We start from the raw sequence: 20,378 nt of genomic DNA on the forward strand, positions 1-20,378 counted from the left end.
AAACACTTTGGCCGACCACCTGGGTGGGTCAACCGGATTTTCAACTAGTGACGGACTCGACAAGAGTTTTTTATATCCAGGAGGAAGTCGTAACGGTGAAACTGGACGATCGTCCAAAACTCTTTTAGCCTCGTCTAAGAAGGGACAACGGTGGATGGCATGATCGCCTTCGCACAGTTTACAAGGAAATCTATATTTTCCTTTTTGTCCTGGGGCTTCACTTTCACTAGTCGACTGTGTGTTTTCAACATGATCATCAGAGGTTGATGACACCGGATTGTGCAAACGATGAGACCAGTCCCTTAAGATCTGAGGGATGCAGGGACAATCTCTATGATAGTGGTCTCCTTTGCAAATGACACATGGAGATTTAGGCCTGGTCGGTGCAGTGTGTGGATTTTCGCTAGACGACGCTTGGTTGCCCCCTTTCGCTTTTGGCTCCTTCTTCTTCTCTTTCTTCTTCTTTTCCTTCTTCTTCTCAGATACTTGATTTTTGGCTTTACCAGCCCCATCAAGCGAAGAGGAAGGAGGAGAGGAACTCAGGAGGTTCTGTGAAGGTTGCAGAAGGCCTGATTATCCAAATGGGGTGCTCAGATAAGCATTTTTGCACTATTTTTCGTGAGGAAGTCAATGGTGTTGTCTATTTCTAGAGATGTGCTCTCCATTTGCTAGCTATCTTCCAGACTAGAGGTATAAGGATGGTTATGTAGGAATCTACTTGTACTTCTCTCTTTTCATGCCACTTAATAAAAGAACGCCTCCCCACTATTGAGTAGGGCCCAGAGATGTAGTCCAAATTAGATGAACTCCGTAATCAAATCTCTGTGTCATGATCTTTTGTGATGATGTCTCTTTGTCTTCATTTTTCATGCTTATGTTTTTATGATTTTTAAGTGTTGTAACTCATGTCAACTCCGATGCATCTATCAACAAAAAAGAAATCCTGAATCATGGAGGATCTGTGTTGACTATAGGGAACTCAACAAGGATATAAATAAAAATCATTTTTCCTTGCCTGTCATTGATCAAGACTTGGATGGACTTGCAAGGAAAAGTTATTCTAATTCCTGGATAGATTAGTTGGTATAATTAGATCAAGATCAACCCTAAGGATTAGGATAATACCACCTTCACTTGTCCATGGGGGGGATTTTCCTATAGAGCCCTTCCAATTGGCTTGTGCAATTCCCCTTCTACCTTCCAGAGGGAAATTTTGAGTATTTTTGTTGATCTCGTGCATGACACAATTGAAATATACATGGATGATTTCACCCCTTATGGAAATGATTTCTAGGAATCTCTTTCCAATATGTGTAAAGTCTTAAAGAAATATATTGAAATTAATCTCTCACTAAGCCCCGAGAAGTGTGATTTTTTTATGAATGCAAGGATTTTCCTAGGTCACTTCCTTTCTAAGGAAGGGATCCAAGTTGACCCTAACAAGATTTCCATTATCAAAAGGGTCCCTGTCCCTCAGAAAAAAAGGGATGTTAGAAGTTTTCTTGGGCTAGATGGATATTACAGAAGATTCATTAAGGATTTTAGTAAGTTGGCTTCACCTTTGTTTGGATTGTTGAATAAAGATTCTAATTTTTTTTGGATAGATAAATGTCAAGTGGCATTTGAAGAGTTGAAAGAGAAATTAACCACTGCACAAATTCTTAGAGGTCCCAATTGGGCATTTCCTTTCCACATCCACACAGATGCATTAGACAAGGTTGTGGGAGTAGCTTTGGGACAAGTGGAAGACAAGTTTCCCTATGCCATATACTTCATCAGTAAGAATCTCTCCAAAGCTGAACTCAATTACACAGTTACTGAAAAAGAATTCTTAGTTGTTGTGCACTCCTTGAACAAGTTTAGGCATTATATCACTGGGTACCAAGCCTTTGTTCATATTGATCATGCAACCATAAAATATTTAGTGAATAAACCTGATGTTAATGCTAGGATCATTAGATGGTTATTATTGTTGCAACAATTTGATCTAACCATTGTTAACAAGCCATGAAAGGAAAATGTGGTCACATTTTTTTTGTCTATAATAACATTGTCTGCAGGAAATGAGGAGATGATAGATGATCAACTTCCTGATGAGCACCTCTTTTCCATTTCACTACTGTATCATTAGATTTCTGATATAGAAAATTTCTTGGTTGCTGGGAGATTCCCTCCTAATCTATTCTCCAAGGAGAAGAGCAATATTGTTAGAAAAAGTTCCCTTTTCACCTACATTAGGGGAAATCTCTTTAAATTGGGACCAAATCATATCTTGAGGATATGTGTAAGGGAGGATGATGTTTTTGAGATCCTCTCAACATTCCATGATGGACCTTATGGGGGTCATTTTTCTGCCAAGTGGACAACCTTCAAAATTCTCCAAGTTGGTTACTACAGGCGCACTCTAAGCCAATATGCTAGGAGATACACTGCTAGATGTGATGAATGCCAAAGGATGGGCAAACCTACACCAAAGGATGAAATGCCCCTACAACCTCAAGTGACTCTTGAGCCATTTGAGAAGTGGGGCATGGATTTCATTGGACCAATTGATCCCCCATCCAGACAAAAGAGATATATCATTGTGTGCACTGATTATTTGATAAAGTGGGTTGAAGTGAAGGCAGTAAAAGCAACAACAAAGTAGAAGGTGGCTGAGTTTCTAAGGGAAAACATCTTTTATAAGTTCTGATTCCCAAGGGAGCTAGTCACTGATCAAGGGACTCAATTTAATTCAAATATGATTGAGAGAATCATGGAGCAACATCATATAAGGCACATGAAATCCATTGCCTATCATCCTCAAGCAAATGGGAAGGTGGAGGTAAAAAACAGAGCTTTGGAAAACATCTTGACTAAAGTTGTCAGCAACAACAAGAAGGATTGGGCAACCCGACTTATGGAGGCCACTTGGGCCTACAATACCACTTGGAAAACCACCATTGGGTTCACTCCCTTTGAGTTGGTTTATGGCAAGAAGGAATTGTTGTCCATTGAGTTTGAATACAACACCCTGAGAATGGAAGCACAATTGTATTTGGAAATCACCAATGCTTAGCAAGAGAGGTTGCAACAACTCAATGCTCTTGATGAATTTAGACTGTAGGCCCTCATGCATACTGAAGTGGTATAATTCCAGAGGAAGATTTGGCATGACAAAAACATCAAATTAAGGAATTTCTAAGTGGGTGATTGGGCCCTGCTATATGAATCAAGATTCAAGGAATTCAAGGGAAAGATGATGACAAGATGGTTAGGCCCTTATTTGGTGGAAAAATTTCATGAAAATGGCTATGTCTAGATGAAAACGATTGATGAAGAAGGCATTCCACTTTTAGTCAATGACTACCGACTGAAAATTTACAAAAGACCTCTGTCAAAGTAGGAATTTACAGAATCAATAAGGAAGGAGCTAAATGTGATTGAGGGTGTCACAACTCTTAGTTCATCCAACCTCTGATCAACTAGAAAAAAGAAGAAGAATAAAAACAAAAAAAATAGAAAAGCAAAAAGCAAAAAAAATGAGGAAACGAATAAGAAGCCTAGGTGAAAACCTCCATGAGGCACCTGAGGCAAGCCCTAGGGCTGAAAACCTATATGAGGTAGTCCAAGGGTAAAAAAATAAGAGAGGAAAAAATAAATAATGAAAAATATCCTCTTGTGAAAACCTCCCTTGAGGCACCTAGGACAATCCTGCAGGTTGAAAACCTCCTTTGAGGTAGCCGGTAGGTCTCAACAAAAAAATAGAGAAGAAAAAGAAAAAAGGAGAAAAGGAAAAAAGGAAAAAAAAAAATCAAAAGGAGCCCTTACATCACTATTGATAACATGTGTTTTTTTGCAAGGTTCTAATCATAGCCCAAAGAGGACAAAAAACAAGGAATACAACTCCAAAACTCCACTTTTCCATCTGCCAAGCTGACTCTCTACATTTCCTCCATCATTTTACTACCTTTCCTAAGTTCCTCCATCACCAAGTCACATATCTCACTCATTTCTGCCTTAGTTATGAAGTGCTACAAGATTGTCCAAATTTGCTACAGGATTGTGATTGACATAGAAAAAGGGTTCAGATCTTATGTTTTCCATAAGGGAACGAAAGGAGAATTCCACTATACTATCATCATCCATTCTCCACACCATTTAGCTTTTTTTTTCACCTAAATACTCATCTCTGTCCATCAAAATTCCCCCATTTTAATCCTTCTTTCATTACTTTCACCACAACCAAGGTTTCTAATCCTTGTCCATGGTCTGAACATAAAATTATCAACATTTTTTTAGCATCATCTGAAGGATCTTGTGATGATAGAGGGGTATGTGTGACTATTACAGGAAGAAATAAAATCATGTAATAGTGTGCCCAAACCCTATGGGAACACAATTGGAGGCACTTGGAAGCACCAGGATGAAAAGTTAATCAACACGAAGGTATTAAGGAACCATTTCCTTGATTTGAGGCATCTACAAGACTTTTGCAAAGCTACTACAGGATCACTGTTCATCTCGAACAACAACAACACTTGATACGCCATCAAAAAAACATGTGATGACAAGCCTCGATCAGTCAGGTCCATGTCAAAAAAAATTTTACACCATTTTTTTTTTCCCAAAACAGAGTCAATGCATGGAGCAACAAGTATGGAAAGTGGTACCTCCAGAGGCCAACAGATCAACCATTATTTTTGAAGCAACATGCAAAGGACAAGACGATCAGGTAGGCACAAGTATGAAGCTCCTCACCTGTTCCTTTAAGTGCATGATAGTTCAAAAATGTTTAAAATGTATGAGGAACTAGGTTTTTATAGGCTGAAGGTGGCCAATAGTCTTGACCACCCTTGAACAATTGAGCAAAAGTTAACTCTCCCTCTCATCCAACGTGGAGAAAATGAAAAAATAGGAAGGGTGATGATTTCAAGGAGTGGGCCAATGGATCTGTTAGCGCTTGGAATTCACCTAGGCTGAGATAGACAAACTCTCAAGGCTACATCAAACCATTTCACCTCGTAGCTAGCCCTACGAGGTATGAGAAGGCTCTCTCGGGTCAGATTCGGTAGATCTTTCAATAGGATAAGCTGACCAATTAGGGATAAAGATTTTAGGCTAGTAAATTGATAAGGGAGGTTGATTTAAAGATTTTTGGGGTTTTTGGTGGCAATTTGGAGGGAGTGCAATTCAAGGTGCGGGGATTGGGCTCAGTTTTTGCAGGGGGATCTTTGGGGCAAGGTAGGAGTGAGTGCTGATGCCTTAATCTGAGATGGAGGATCAGGAATGATAGAGGAGGAGCTAAAGAGGGCAAACAACAACTTTGAATCCTCTTTAGACAGTGGAAAACATAGATATTGAACAAAATTAAAAGCTGAGCATGGCATGCATGAATTCAAACTTTATCACTTCATCTGTTCAATTAGCAGCAAAGAAAGAGATGGAACACATAAACACACTTACAATAACATGTAGATAACACACCATCAACACAACAATCCACAAGAATCCACAATGATGTCTGCAAAACCCTGGCCTTCCTTTTCCTTAAATTGCAGTAATAGATGTACAATATGCAATAATACTTCTCCCACAAGAGTCCAACCATGAAAATGAGCAAGAGAAGGCATAATATAGACCATCTAACTCCTTTCCCCACCTCTAGGGGTCGAGCTCAGCTTCCTAGGAGCAGTTTGAACTAATTCTAAACTAAGCACTAGATAATAGGAAGTCAAAACAACTTGTCTCTAAAACTTAGCTAACTCATCCATGCATTAAATATTCACTATTTACATCAAGGAAGCTTCTAGAAGGGTTAAGAGAGATTAAATCTATCAATGTGCCATGAAAATTATCCATACATCCATCATTTACAGGTACAAATGATCAACCAAGGTAAAAACAGAGTTTGCAGGCCTGAAAAGTCAAAACTGGCAATTTTAGCTCGAGTGGTCGCGCCCCCTGCTCGAGTGGTCGCGCCCCTTTGCAACACTTTTTGAATGGGTTCCAGTTGTCCAAATCAAGTGCAAGATGGCTCATTGGAAAGATCTGTGTGTCTACTTTCCATCTCAAGTGGAATTTCTGGATTTGGAGTTGATCTGACCCCTCAAAAGTCAATTCTCCCAAGGTCACTTTCTGCAACTCAAAAAGTGGGCAGAAAGTCAAAATTTTGATGTATTTTGAGCTTTTGGAGGCCCAAATCTCAAAATCAAGTTGACCCCAAGTATAGGTAATTCTAGTTTTTGCATTCCCTTTCCAAAAATGTCAACTTTTTGTGATTCTGAGCAGTCCTCCCGAGTGGTCGCGCGGGGGGTGAGACCACTCCAACGGCCAAAACCTGTAAATTTCACAAAAAATTCACAAATGACAAAATTTTCTCCAAATTTCTTGAAATTTGGGCTGGGAGTCCCCAATCAAGTACCATGCTCAGTCAAAGAGGCTTTGGCCAAAATTTGGAGTGGATCGGGCGTTTTCCTTCGTTTTTGTGCTTTGGCCAACCGTCCTTGGAGCACCTTCGTTCTCGCCGGTATTTTTGACATTTCTCTCAAACCATGACACCTGTGTAAAACGTGAAAGAGGTTTTTCTTCCTTGGCATGTTGTGGACAAAAACCTCTCTCAGTTTTCCAAAATTCATCTTTGATTGCTCAGAAACAGCTTTTCAGTGAAACTTGTCCCGATGTGTGAAACAAGGGATTTTGTCGAAATGGAGCGAAATGAAGGGGATAGAGGGCTTCTAAATTCTTGGGGAAATTTTTGGGAGTGGGGAGGGATGTTAGGAAGCAGGGGAAAGTGGAATATCAGAGATTGAGTGAGGGGAAGGGGTTGAAAAGGACAAAACACAGGCCAAACCTAGAAAATTGCCAGGTTGTAGCTAGAAACTAGGGTTTGTGCAAAAATGAGGAATTTGGCGGATCTAAGGGATGGGAAGTGTTTGATAAGGTACTTTAAGGATAGGGGAAGGTGTATGAACATCAGGAAACAAGTTTTGCCGGTGATTTGACCATCCAAGAGAAATTGCCTTCAAAACCCTAGGAGAGGGAAATGACCTTGCCTGGGCGCAACATGAAGCATGAACAAGGTGTAAAATGACTCATTAGACACTGACATGATAATGACAACCCTACGAATGATGATAAACTCAGCTGAATGGTGACATGGACTGACATTTGGGCAAACCCTAGACCTAATGCCTAGTGACCAAATTTTGCTTGAAGACTCACTGAAATGACAAAATTTGACCTTGACACTTCAAAATCACTTTGTAAGAGCACATTTGATCACTGTAGGAAGGCTGGAAAGACTGACACTAACATTGGCTCCAATGGGGATGGTAGCTCCTTGGAGGTGCCAAGAACCTTAGACCTCTGGGAGAGCAGACCAGTGCCTTATTCATTGGGCAATGGAGTCATTATTTACACCTTTGACACAAAACTTTGACACATTTATTGAATGAAAACTTGACTGAAAACTGACTGAAACTTAACTGAAGCTTGACTCAAACCGACTCGATGGCAAACTGAAATAACTTGAAAAACTCACTCAACAGACCAAACACAAATGACTCATGACTGACTTAAAACAAAACTTTACAAAGCTTTTGGAAAAACGGCAGCAATCCATCAAGATTTGGAATCATGATGACAACCACCTGCAGGCTAATGAAATATGTACAATCATGTATAATGAGCTTTCCAATGTAACCAATCCAGCAGATGCCTTCTTGACTGATTCTCCCAATCAGATCTTCTGGTCAACAGTACAAACCTATAACTGAGCATCCAAAAACATAGCTGACCATGATCTCCATCATCACTGAACACTGCAATAAACACTATCACTGCTGGCTGCAACAAACTTGCTAGAGGATCGTGAAAAACATGAAGAGTTGCCACTGCCACCTCCTGCTGAAAGAACAAGGTGTGTTTTGTTTCAATATCTGATCTGCCTTCCTCATGTGCTTCGGTAAAAGTATGCTCATGGGCTTCAAAAAACTCTGAATAGGTAGATGAGCAGATCTCCTCTTGTAAAAACATTTCAGCACATGAAACATATGAAGAATCTGAAAGGTAATCCTGTATGCTATGATCTTCGGTAGTCAAAATGTGTTGTAGGTCATTCTTAAACAAAAAACAATCTTCGAGATTATCAAACATGACAGCCTTATTATCTTTGTGAAAGAAAAAATTATCTTTTTGCTGGTCTACAAAACTGATTATAAGACAGTCATCTTTTTCAAAAGAGGAAGAAGTTTCTCCAACACTTTCCTGACTAGGTGTGCATTGCAAATCTGCTGTAGCTTGGGCTGTAACAGGACCTTTCAAGAGCTGATCTATCTCCTCTTCAGACAAAGGAGACAATGCCTTTTGTTTTCTTCTGCTTAAACAGTAATTATGTTCATATGATAGGGCACTCAAACTATCATTTATTACTGAGCTATTGAAAGGAGATTCATCACTTACTTGCACAAAGATCTCACCTTGCTGTTCATGAACATCCGAATCCAAAACTCTGTCTACGATCTCAACAGTAGAGCTCTCTTTGATGGGTTGCATGCTGCTGTCTTCTTCTGTGGGTAAATCTGAAACAACATTTGCTCTTTCCTCATTTTCAACCATATGGAAATCTTCAGCTTGCTGATCTTAACAAGTATCCTCTAAGATTTCTATGTGCTGCTGAAATGGATTCTCATACAGAGCCTCTCTGATCTCAACATCCATAAAATTAACATCTTCATAATATTTCTCAAGGCTTTCAATAAAACCATAAGCATGCTTGCAACAGTCTTGAACTAAATTCAATGATGGATAAGAGTCCTTATATCTTTCAATGAACATCGCATGAAAATCCTTTAAACAGTAAATACAAGCAGGCGGCAAACTTTCATACCATGATTGAGCTGTACCTTCCAGAGTGGCCAAAAATATCTTCATCAAGCAATCTTCAGGAAAATCTACCTTGAATTTGCGAATATGCATGTGAAATCTAACTAGATGTAAAGCAGCATCCTTCTTACCATCATCATTAAATATAGGCAGATTCCTTGACCAATCTACCTTTGGAATCTTATTCGGAAAACCTGGAATGTGATCTCGGCTCAAGGGAGCATATCTTCTTGCAATCCGATCCATCTTACAGCTACTGATCTCTCTGCAGTGAAGTCACCATGAAGCATTGATCTCTGGAGTTTTCAGTGGAGTCGCCAGTGAATGATTTCAGCCTTTCAAGTGTCTGATCGTTGTTCACTATAAACAATCAGATCTGAACTTGATACATGTACTGGGGTGAAATACAAATGAAGTGTTGTATTCACAAGCTCACGGAGATTGACTGAAGCAGCGTTTATCTACTAACGCTGATGTAAAACAAGAGCGTTTTCGAAGGCTACCTGGCGTAACTTCAGGCTCCGTCTAAGACTTATGTAACAAACACATCAATACAAACAAGTTTGTTCTCCCCAGTATGGTCGCCAATATGTTAGCGCTTGGAATTCACCTAGGCTGAGATAGACAAACTCTCAAGGCTACATCAAACCATTTCACCTCGTAGCTAGCCCTACGAGGTATGAGAAGGCTCTCTCGGGTCAGATTCGGTAGATCTTTCAATAGGATAAGCTGACCAATTAGGGATAAAGATTTTAGGCTAGTAAATTGATAAGGGAGGTTGATTTAAAGATTTTTGGGGTTTTTGGTGGCAATTTGGAGGGAGTGCAATTCAGGGTGCGGGGATTGGGCTCAGTTTTTGCAGGGGGATCTTTGGGGCAAGGTAGGAGTGAGTGCTGATGCCTTAATCTGAGATGGAGGATCAGGAATGATAGAGGAGGAGCTAAAGAGGGCAAACAACAACTTTGAATCCTCTTTAGACAGTGGAAAACATAGATATTGAACAAAATTAAAAGCTGAGCATGGCATGCATGAATTCAAACTTTATCACTTCATCTGTTCAATTAGCAGCAAAGAAAGAGATGGAACACATACACACACTTACAATAACATGTAGAGAACACACCATCAACACAACAATCCACAAGAATCCACAATGATGTCTGCAAAACCCTGGCCTTCCTTTTCCTTAAATTGCAGTAATAGATGTACAATATGCAATAATACTTCTCCCACAAGAGTCCAACCATGAAAATGAGCAAGAGAAGGCATAATATAGACCATCTAACTCCTTTCCCCACCTCTAGGGGTCGAGCTCAGCTTCCTAGGAGCAGTTTGAACTAATTCTAAACTAAGCACTAGATAATAGGAAGTCAAAACAACTTGCCTCTAAAACTTAGCTAACTCATCCATGCATTAAATATTCACTATTTACATCAAGGAAGCTTCTAGAAGGGTTAAGAGAGATTAAATCTATCAATGTGCCATGAAAATTATCCATACATCCATCATTTACAAGTACAAATGATCAACCAAGGTAAAAACAGAGTTTGCAGGCCTGAAAAGTCAAAACTGGCAATTTTAGCTCGAGTGGTCGCGCCCCCTGCTCGAGTGGTCGCGCCCCTTTGCAGCACTTTTTGAATGGGTTCTAGTTGTCCAAATCAAGTTCAAGATGGCTCATTGGAAAGCTCTGTGTGTCTACTTTCCATCCCAAGTGGAATTTCTGGATTTGGAGTTGATCTGACCCCTCAAAAGTCAATTCTCCCAAGGTCACTTTCTGCAACTCAAAAAGTGGGCAGAAAGTCAAAATTTTGATGTATTTTGAGCTTTTGGAGGCCCAAATCTCAAAATCAAGTTGACCCCAAGTATAGGTAATTCTAGTTTTTGCATGCCCTTTCCAAAAATGTCAACTTTTTGTGATTCTGAGCAGTCCTCCCGAGTGGTCGCGCGGGGGGTGAGACCACTCCAACGGCCAAAACCTGTAAATTTCACAAAAAATTCACAAATGAAAAAATTTTCTCCAAATTTCTTGAAATTTGGGCTGGGAGTCCCCAATCAAGTACCATGCTCAGTCAAAGAGGCTTTGGCCAAAATTTGGAGTGGATCGGGCGTTTTCCTTCGTTTTTGTGCTTTGGCCAACCGTCCTTGGAGCACCTTCGTTCTCGCCGGTATTTTTGACATTTCTCTCAAACCATGACACCTGTGTAAAACGTGAAAGAGGTTTTTCTTCCTTGGCATGTTGTGGACAAAAACCTCTCTCAGTTTTCCAAAATTCATCTTTGATTGCTCAGAAACAGCTTTTGAGTGAAACTTGTCCCGATGTGTGAAACAAGGGATTTTGTCGAAATGGAGCGAAATGAAGGGGATAGAGGGCTTCTAAATTCTTGGGGAAATTTTTGGGAGTGGGGAGGGATGTTAGGAAGCAGGGGAAAGTGGAATCTCAGAGATTGAGTGAGGGGAAGGGGTTGAAAAGGACAAAACACAGGCCAAACCTAGAAAATTGCCAGGTTGTAGCTAGAAACTAGGGTTTGTGCAAAAATGAGGAATTTGGCGGATCTAAGGGATGGGAAGTGTTTGATAAGGTACTTTAAGGATAGGGGAAGGTGTATGAACATTAGGAAACAAGTTTTTCCGGTGATTTGACCATCCAAGAGAAATTGCCTTCAAAACCCTAGGAGAGGGAAATGACCTTGCCTGGGCGCAACATGAAGCATGAACAAGGTGTAAAATGACTCATTAGACACTGACATGATAATGACAACCCTACGAATGATGATAAACTCAGCTGAATGGTGACATGGACTGACATTTGGGCAAACCCTAGACCTAATGCCTAGTGACCAAATTTTGCTTGAAGACTCACTGAAATGACAAAATTTGACCTTGACACTTCAAAATCACTTTGTAAGAGCACATTTGATCACTGTAGGAAGGCTGGAAAGACTGACACTAACATTGGCTCCAATGGGGATGGTAGCTCCTTGGAGGTGCCAAGAACCTTAGACCTCTGGGAGAGCAGACCAGTGCCTTATTCATTGGGCAATGGAGTCATTATTTACACCTTTGACACAAAACTTTGACACATTTATTGAATGAAAACTTGACTGAAAACTGACTGAAACTTAACTGAAGCTTGACTCAAACCGACTCGATGGCAAACTGAAATAACTTGAAAAACTCACTCAACAGACCAAACACAAATGACTCATGACTGACTTAAAACAAAATTTTACAAAGCTTTTGGAAAAACGGCAGCAATCCATCAAGATTTGGAATCATGATGACAACCACCTGCAGGCTAATGAAATATGTACAATCATGTATAATGAGCTTTCCAATGTAACCAATCCAGCAGATGCCTTCTTGACTGATTCTCCCAATCAGATCTTCTGGTCAACAGTACAAACCTATAACTGAGCATCCAAAAACATAGCTGACCATGATCTCCATCATCACTGAACACTGCAATAAACACTATCACTGCTGGCTGCAACAAACTTGCTAGAGGATCGTGAAAAACATGAAGAGTTGCCACTGCCACCTCCTGCTGAAAGAACAAGATGTGTTTTGTTTCAATATCTGATCTGCCTTCATCATGTGCTTCGGTAAAAGTATGCTCATGGGCTTCAAAAAACTCTGAATAGGTAGATGAGCAGATCTCCTCTTGTAAAAACATTTCAGCACATGAAACATATGAAGAATCTGAAAGGTAATCCTGTATGCTATGATCTTCGGTAGTCAAAATGTGTTGTAGGTCATTCTTAAACAAAAAACAATCTTCGAGATTATCAAACATGACAGCCTTATTATCTTTGTGAAAGAAAAAATTATCTTTTTGCTGGTCTACAAAACTGATTATAAGACAGTCATCTTTTTCAAAAGAGGAAGAAGTTTCTCCAACACTTTCCTGACTAGGTGTGCATTGCAAATCTGCTGTAGCTTGGGCTGTAACAAGACCTTTCAAGAGCTGATCTATCTCCTCTTCAGACAAAGGAGACAATGCCTTTTGTTTTCTTCTGCTTAAACAGTAATTATGTTAATATGATAGGGCACTCAAACTATCATTTATTACTGAGCTATTGAAAGGAGATTCATCACTTACTTGCACAAAGATCTCACCTTGCTGTTCATGAACATCCGAATCCAAAACTCTGTCTACGATCTCAACAGTAGAGCTCTCTTTGATGGGTTGCATGCTGCTGTCTTCTTCTGTGGGTAAATCTGAAACAACATTTGCTCTTTCCTCATTTTCAACCATATGGAAATCTTCAGCTTGCTGATCTTGACAAGTATCCTCTAAGATTTCTATGTGCTGCTGAAATGGATTCTCATACAGAGCCTCCATGATCTCAACATCCATAAAATTAACATCTTCATAATATTTCTCAAGGCTTTCAATAAAACCATAAGCATGCTTGCAACAGTCTTGAACTAAATTCAATGATGGATAAGAGTCCTTATATCTTTCAATGAACATCGCATGAAAATCCTTTAAACAGTAAATACAAGCAGGCGGCAAACTTTCATACCATGATTGAGCTGTACCTTCCAGAGTGGCCAAAAATATCTTCATCAAGCAATCTTCAGGAAAATCTACCTTGAATTTGCGAATATGCATGTGAAATCTAACTAGATGTAAAGCAGCATCCTTCTTACCATCATCATTAAATATAGGCAGATTCCTTGACCAATCTACCTTTGGAATCTTATTCGGAAAACCTGGAATGTGATCTCGGCTCAAGGGAGCATATCTTCTTGCAATCCAATCCATCTTACAGCTACTGATCTCTCTGCAGTGAAGTCACCATGAAGCATTGATCTCTGGAGTTTTCAGTGGAGTCGCCAGTGAATGATTTCAGCCTTTCAAGTGTCTGATCGTTGTTCACTATCAACAATCAGATCTGAACTTGATACATGTACTGGGGTGAAATACAAATGAAGTGTTGTATTCACAAGCTCACGGAGATTGACTGAAGCAGCGTTTATCTACTAACGCTGATGTAAAACAAGAGCGTTTTCGAAGGCTACCTGGCGTAACTTTAGGCTCCGTCTAAGACTTATGAAACAAACACATCAATACAAACAAGTTTGTTCTCCCCAGTATGGTCGCCAATATGTTAGCGCTTGGAATTCACCTAGGCTGAGATAGACAAACTCTCAAGGCTACATCAAACCATTTCACCTCGTAGCTAGCCCTACGAGGTATGAGAAGGCTCTCTCGGGTCAGATTCGGTAGATCTTTCAATAGGATAAGCTGACCAATTAGGGATAAAGATTTTAGGCTAGTAAATTGATAAGGGAGGTTGATTTAAAGATTTTTGGGGTTTTTGGTGGCAATTTGGAGGGAGTGCAATTCAGGGTGCGGGGATTGGGCTCAGTTTTTGCAGGGGGATCTTTGGGGCAAGGTAGGAGTGAGTGCTGATGCCTTAATCTGAGATGGAGGATCAGGAATGATAGAGGAGGAGCTAAAGAGGGCAAACAACAACTTTGAATCCTCTTTAGACAGTGGAAAACATAGATATTGAACAAAATTAAAAGCTGAGCATGGCATGCATGAATTCAAACTTTATCACTTCATCTGTTCAATTAGAAGCAAAGAAAGAGATGGAACACATACACACACTTACAATAACATGTAGAGAACACACCATCAACACAACAATCCACAAGAATCAACAATGATGTCTGCAAAACCCTGGCCTTCCTTTTCCTTAAATTGCAGTAATAGATGTACAATATGCAATAATACTTCTCCCACAAGAGTCCAACCATGAAAATGAGCAAGAGAAGGCATAATATAGACCATCTAACTCCTTTCCCCACCTCTAGGGGTCGAGCTCAGCTTCCTAGGAGCAGTTTGAACTAATTCTAAACTAAGCACTAGATAATAGGAAGTCAAAACAACTTGCCTCTAAAACTTAGCTAACTCATCCATGCATTAAATATTCACTATTTACATCAAGGAAGCTTCTAGAAGGGTTAAGAGAGATTAAATCTATCAATGTGCCATGAAAATTATCCATACATCCATCATTTACAGGTACAAATGATCAACCAAGGTAAAAACAGAGTTTGCAGGCCTGAAAAGTCAAAACTGGCAATTTTAGCTCGAGTGGTCGCGCCCCCTGCTCGAGTGGTCGCGCCCCTTTGCAACACTTTTTGAATGGGTTCTAGTTGTCCAAATCAAGTTCAAGATGGCTCATTGGAAAGCTCTGTGTGTCTACTTTCCATCCCAAGTGGAATTTCTGGATTTGGAGTTGATCTGACCCCTCAAAAGTCAATTCTCCCAAGGTCACTTTCTGCAACTCAAAAAGTGGGCAGAAAGTCAAAATTTTGATGTATTTTGAGCTTTTGGAGGCCCAAATCTCAAAATCAAGTTGACCCCAAGTATAGGTAATTCTAGTTTTTGCATGCCCTTTCCAAAAATGTCAACTTTTTGTGATTCTGAGCAGTCCTCCCGAGTGGTCGCGCGGGGGGTGAGACCACTCCAACGGCCAAAACCTGTAAATTTCACAAAAAATTCACAAATGACAAAATTTTCTCCAAATTTCTTGAAATTTGGGCTGAGAGTCCCCAATCAAGTACCATGCTCAGTCAAAGAGGCTTTGGCCAAAATTTGGAGTGGATCGGGCGTTTTCCTTCGTTTTTGTGCTTTGGCCAACCGTCCTTGGAGCACCTTCGTTCTCGCCGGTATTTTTGACATTTCTCTCAAACCATGACACCTGTGTAAAAAGTGAAAGAGGTTTTTCTTCCTTGGCATGTTGTGGACAAAAACCTCTCTCAGTTTTCCAAAATTCATCTTTGATTGCTCAGAAACAACTTTTGAGTGAAACTTGTCCCGATGTGTGAAACAAGGGATTTTGTCGAAATGGAGCGAAATGAAGGGGATAGAGGGCTTCTAAATTCTTGGGGAAATTTTTGGGAGTGGGGAGGGATGTTAGGAAGTAGGGGAAAGTGGAATCTCAGAGATTGAGTGAGGGGAAGGGGTTGAAAAGGACAAAACACAGGCCAAACCTAGAAAATTGCCAAGTTGTAGCTAGAAACTAGGGTTTGTGCAAAAATGAGGAATTTGGTGGATCTAAGGGATGGGAAGTGTTTGATAAGGTACTTTAAGGATAGGGGAAGGTGTATGAACATCAGGAAACAAGTTTTGCCGGTGATTTGACCATCCAAGAGAAATTGCCTTCAAAACCCTAGGAGAGGGAAATGACCTTGCCTGGGCGCAACATGAAGCATGAACAAGGTGTAAAATGACTCATTAGACACTGACATGATAATGAAAACCCTACGAATGATGATAAACTCAGATGAATGGTGACATGGACTGACATTTGGGCAAACCCTAGACCTAATGCCTAGTGACCAAATTTTGCTTGAAGACTCACTGAAATGACAAAATTTGACCTTGACACTTCAAAATCACTTTGTAAGAGCACATTTGATCACTGTAGGAAGGCTGGAAAGACTGACACTAACATGATCTATGAGGAGGTTACATAGGTGGTAGGTGGGGGCCAACTAACACAACGCACTGAGCTCACCACTAAACCATAAAAGGGATAAAAAGTAGGCTCGAGCCTCACTTATACCAAGAGATTCATTCTAAAAATGGTAAGAGAGGCCCACTGTGTTGTCAAGGGTCAAGCTAGATACCATCAGGGGTCCCATAGACTACTATAGAGGTGCTACAAGGTCGAGTACTAGCTGCTACAGGATTTGGGTTCAGTGCTAATTGATTGTCACCAATTTCTATAGGATTGGCATGAGAGGTAGAATATGGCTCGATTTGGTGAAAATTCTCCTCCAAACCCAAAATCCATGAAGGAGTCTCTAAGAGAGGGGTAAGTAGTGAATTCTCCTCACTTTCGCTGCACAAAAAGTTGGAGAAATTGATTAATTAATGTCTTTAAAGGAATCATGTAGCAAACCCCTGAAAATTGAAAATGTTCAAACCTTGTTTTCCTTGAGTGGAAGGCATACTAGTAGAGGGGTAAATTATTTTGGGCTTGACACCCAATTCTCCTACCTCTGATTGGAAGAAGGGCACCATTCCTCCCATCTTTGTTTTTGAGACCCTAGGCTGCTTAGAAATTGATCATTCACAGAAAATTCCTTTAAAATCCTTGAGAAAGCCACAAAAGGAAACATGGGAGGAGGCTTCAATAGGAGGGAACCCACATAATAAAAAATAATCCATTAACACCATCTTGTCAGGGGCATATTTACAAACCACCAATGGATGGAGTTATTTAAGAGAATTAAAGGATATGATGATGAAATTACAGATGAATTTTCCATGGCCCTTCAACCTCAAGGGGAAGACAGTGCCACCACCATTGTGAGAGGGCTTATCGCCAATTTAGATGTAGAATTCATTAGTAGGGTGACCACATTGGATTTAAAATCTAGATGGGGCAAGGAGGATAGAACATAAGCCATCACAACTAAAAATAATTTATTCCTCGAACAAAAGCCAATTGAGGATAAAAATAGAGTTAGAAGGGAAATCCTGCCTTATCCATTGGGTGAAGGAGCCTAAAATATCTTAAAATTCATATCATGTGAGGGAAATCTTAATGTTGTTTATTCCTACCAGTTTATGCTAATATATGAGCTAATATTCTAGACCGAATTGCCTATCTCAAGCAGATTTAGTATTCCCCATTTCCTCCTTTAGTCCATAGTGGAAATGATCCAAAGAGTGAGATAAAGGAAGCATCAATTCATTACTCATCGTGGGCTCATTAGGCTCATTATCACGAATTATTTGAGTCATGTCCATAACCCCTTTTCATAGGAAAAATTTGTAGATATGGATAGGGAAGCCTTCATTGAAACTCAATCCCAAGCTCTGTTAGGACATGAAGAGGCCACAAAACATAGCTCTACTAAAGAAGAGGCTAGAGGAGAGGAGAATGAAGAAAATGGAGAAGAATTTGAAGAATAAGATGAAGAAGAGAAACCATAGGCAATAAAAGAGACCCTTGGGGAGCTTTTTAGGCCTCAAAATAAGAGGAAACAAGACCATCAAGTGAGCCTTTCAGAAGGAAAAAATGAATAGGAGGTGGCTTCCAACTTGGAAGCCCTTAGCACACCTATCAATATTAAAGGGAAGAAGCCCAAGCAAGGTCCCTTATACTTCAAAAGGAGAAGGAGTACTAGAATCAAACATGGGAAGTCTCAACCTTCCATAACTACCCCAATCACCATTGAAGGATTAGCCAGTCACAAGGAGGGAGAACTAGAGAAGAGTAAAAGGAGAAATGAAGAGGTGACCTCCTTCATAGCTAAAGGGAAACAACCCCAAACCTCACCAAGAAGTCCAAATACTAGGGGATCTAAAATGAGGTAGCTACACGAATAGTTTTCCCTGCTACAGAAGAGTAGGGTAGTGCTATAAGAAGAGGAAGGACTGCTATAGGATAGGAGAACAATGCCACATGAAAGTACAATAACACCTGAAGAGGGAGGAGGAGGACCATAGGAGCCACAAGAGCTACAAAATCTTGATCCTCAACTAGCTCTTGGGTCCTACTATAAATTTTCTGAACAAGGAAAAATCATCCCTGCTAAATTTGCAGTCCCCATACTACTTGAGCTAGACAAAGAAAGAAGTCGAGCCCATCGATGGATACAAATTGATAAATCCAAGGGAGTTGAGGATGTAAGCCTCATGGAAGAGAAAATGAAGAAATGGCTAACTTGAGGCTTAGAGAGTCAACCATGAGGGAGTAATGATGAATGGAGAACCAAATATTAAAAGAGCAGTTGCAAGAGAAAGAAGTACAACCTACCACCATGGAAAGCCTGGCCATGGAGGCCACCCAATGCAAACGTCCCTGAAAAACATATTCCCTATTCCTCAAAGAGTAGTGGCTTGAATTTCAAATCACAACTCTAGCACAACATGGTTCATTGCCCTTTCAAAGCTATAGACAATTTATTGATTTTTTTCACAATTCTAGTGTGGAGGACAAAGCTAAGATGACAAAGTTTTACATGTGCAACCTCATATTTATTGACATGAATTTATGGGATCAAAATTCTAGGATGGGGGATGTGTAGTTGATGGCATTAATCTCTTCGTTGACCCATGAGGAGGAAAGGGCTAAAGAAGCAAAGAGAGTCATATCTAAGGAGACTAATGAGCCCCTGTGGGTCAAAGTAGAGTTGGGGGCTCCTCACCATATCATCAACAACCTCAAGATATCTTTGAGGATCCCAAGCAAAAACCATGCTACATAGAAAATTATGAGCATGCCATTCAACACTTCGAGGACAAGTTTAGGCTGTTTGAGACCGAAGGCTTGCAGGCCTACCATAGGAGATGACATTCATTACCCCATAGCTTGCAAATCAAGGAATATCACTCTCTAGAGAGGTTGAGGAATGCCTTGGAGAAGAAAACATTATACAATAGGCTAGTCCAAAGATTGAATTCCAACTGGATTGGGCTCAAGTTCAACCCTCCTTTATTGCTAGGGCTACATGAAAGAAAGGCCCAGATTGAAGAGCAACAAGAGTGGGAAGAAATAGAAAGAAACACAGGGTTCCATCCTCAAGAGGGCATTGCTTCAGAGATACCTTGAGATGTTAGGGTATCCACTAGGGCTAAGCGTGAGATGGAACTAAATGGCTAAGTTGATTAGAGGGTGAGCAACACCTTCAATAAGGGGGTGATGATGGGCCTCATTAATACGTAAATAATTAGGCCCATCTGGCCTTCCTTCAACCTATATTTACCTCATTATTCACATTTAATGAAATATTTTTCACTATTATGTGTTTATTAGGAAGACTAAAGGATGATTTCCATATCTCATGGCCTAATGCGATTAATGTGCAGGAAAAGGGTTTATTTGAGTGCATTTACGATGCAAAGTTACATTGGAGGCAGTTGGAGAAGATGTAGGAGGCTTGTCCCGTACATTTTCTCACCTACAACTTGAATTGCTGCTTGAATTACTCACCCACAATTCGAAGATCCACTAACAACTGATACACCCAAGGATTATGAGGATCTCAAGGAGCTAGATCCACCTTTATAGGGATTTTTTGAGGGAAGTAACCCTCTTTTCAATGAGGTTGCACCTTAGTCACTTTTGTATAAATAAGGAAACCTAAGGGCTCAATAGGATGCAAAATTTCTAGAGTAGATGGAGACTAATAAGGGCTAGAAGCTCGAACTTGTTATTTCCATTCCTTTGTCATGTACTGGAGCATTATTTGATGTTAATGATAAATTTTCTGTTACCCTCCATCTGAGGTTGTTATAGAGGGTTGAGTACCCTTAGGTTAGGGCCCAATCCAGAGGCTCTAGTCTCTCTCAGGTGTATTTTACTTACACGTTTTCTTTCCTGACAACATTTTATTCCTTTCTCATCAGGTTTTGTTTATAAAAATTTCCGGTGCAAGTTTATCTACCACCTCTTTTGTGGGAAGGGTGGTTGAGGATAATGTATTAGCAAGCCAAAAATATATAGTTTCTTTCTTTTGTAGTTGTTATTAATACTCTT

Source organism: Pinus tabuliformis, chromosome 9 (genome assembly GCF_031772625.1).
Source record: "Pinus tabuliformis cultivar Carrire ecotype Pingquan chromosome 9, CPIR1, whole genome shotgun sequence".
Lineage (NCBI taxonomy): Eukaryota > Viridiplantae > Streptophyta > Pinopsida > Pinales > Pinaceae > Pinus > Pinus tabuliformis.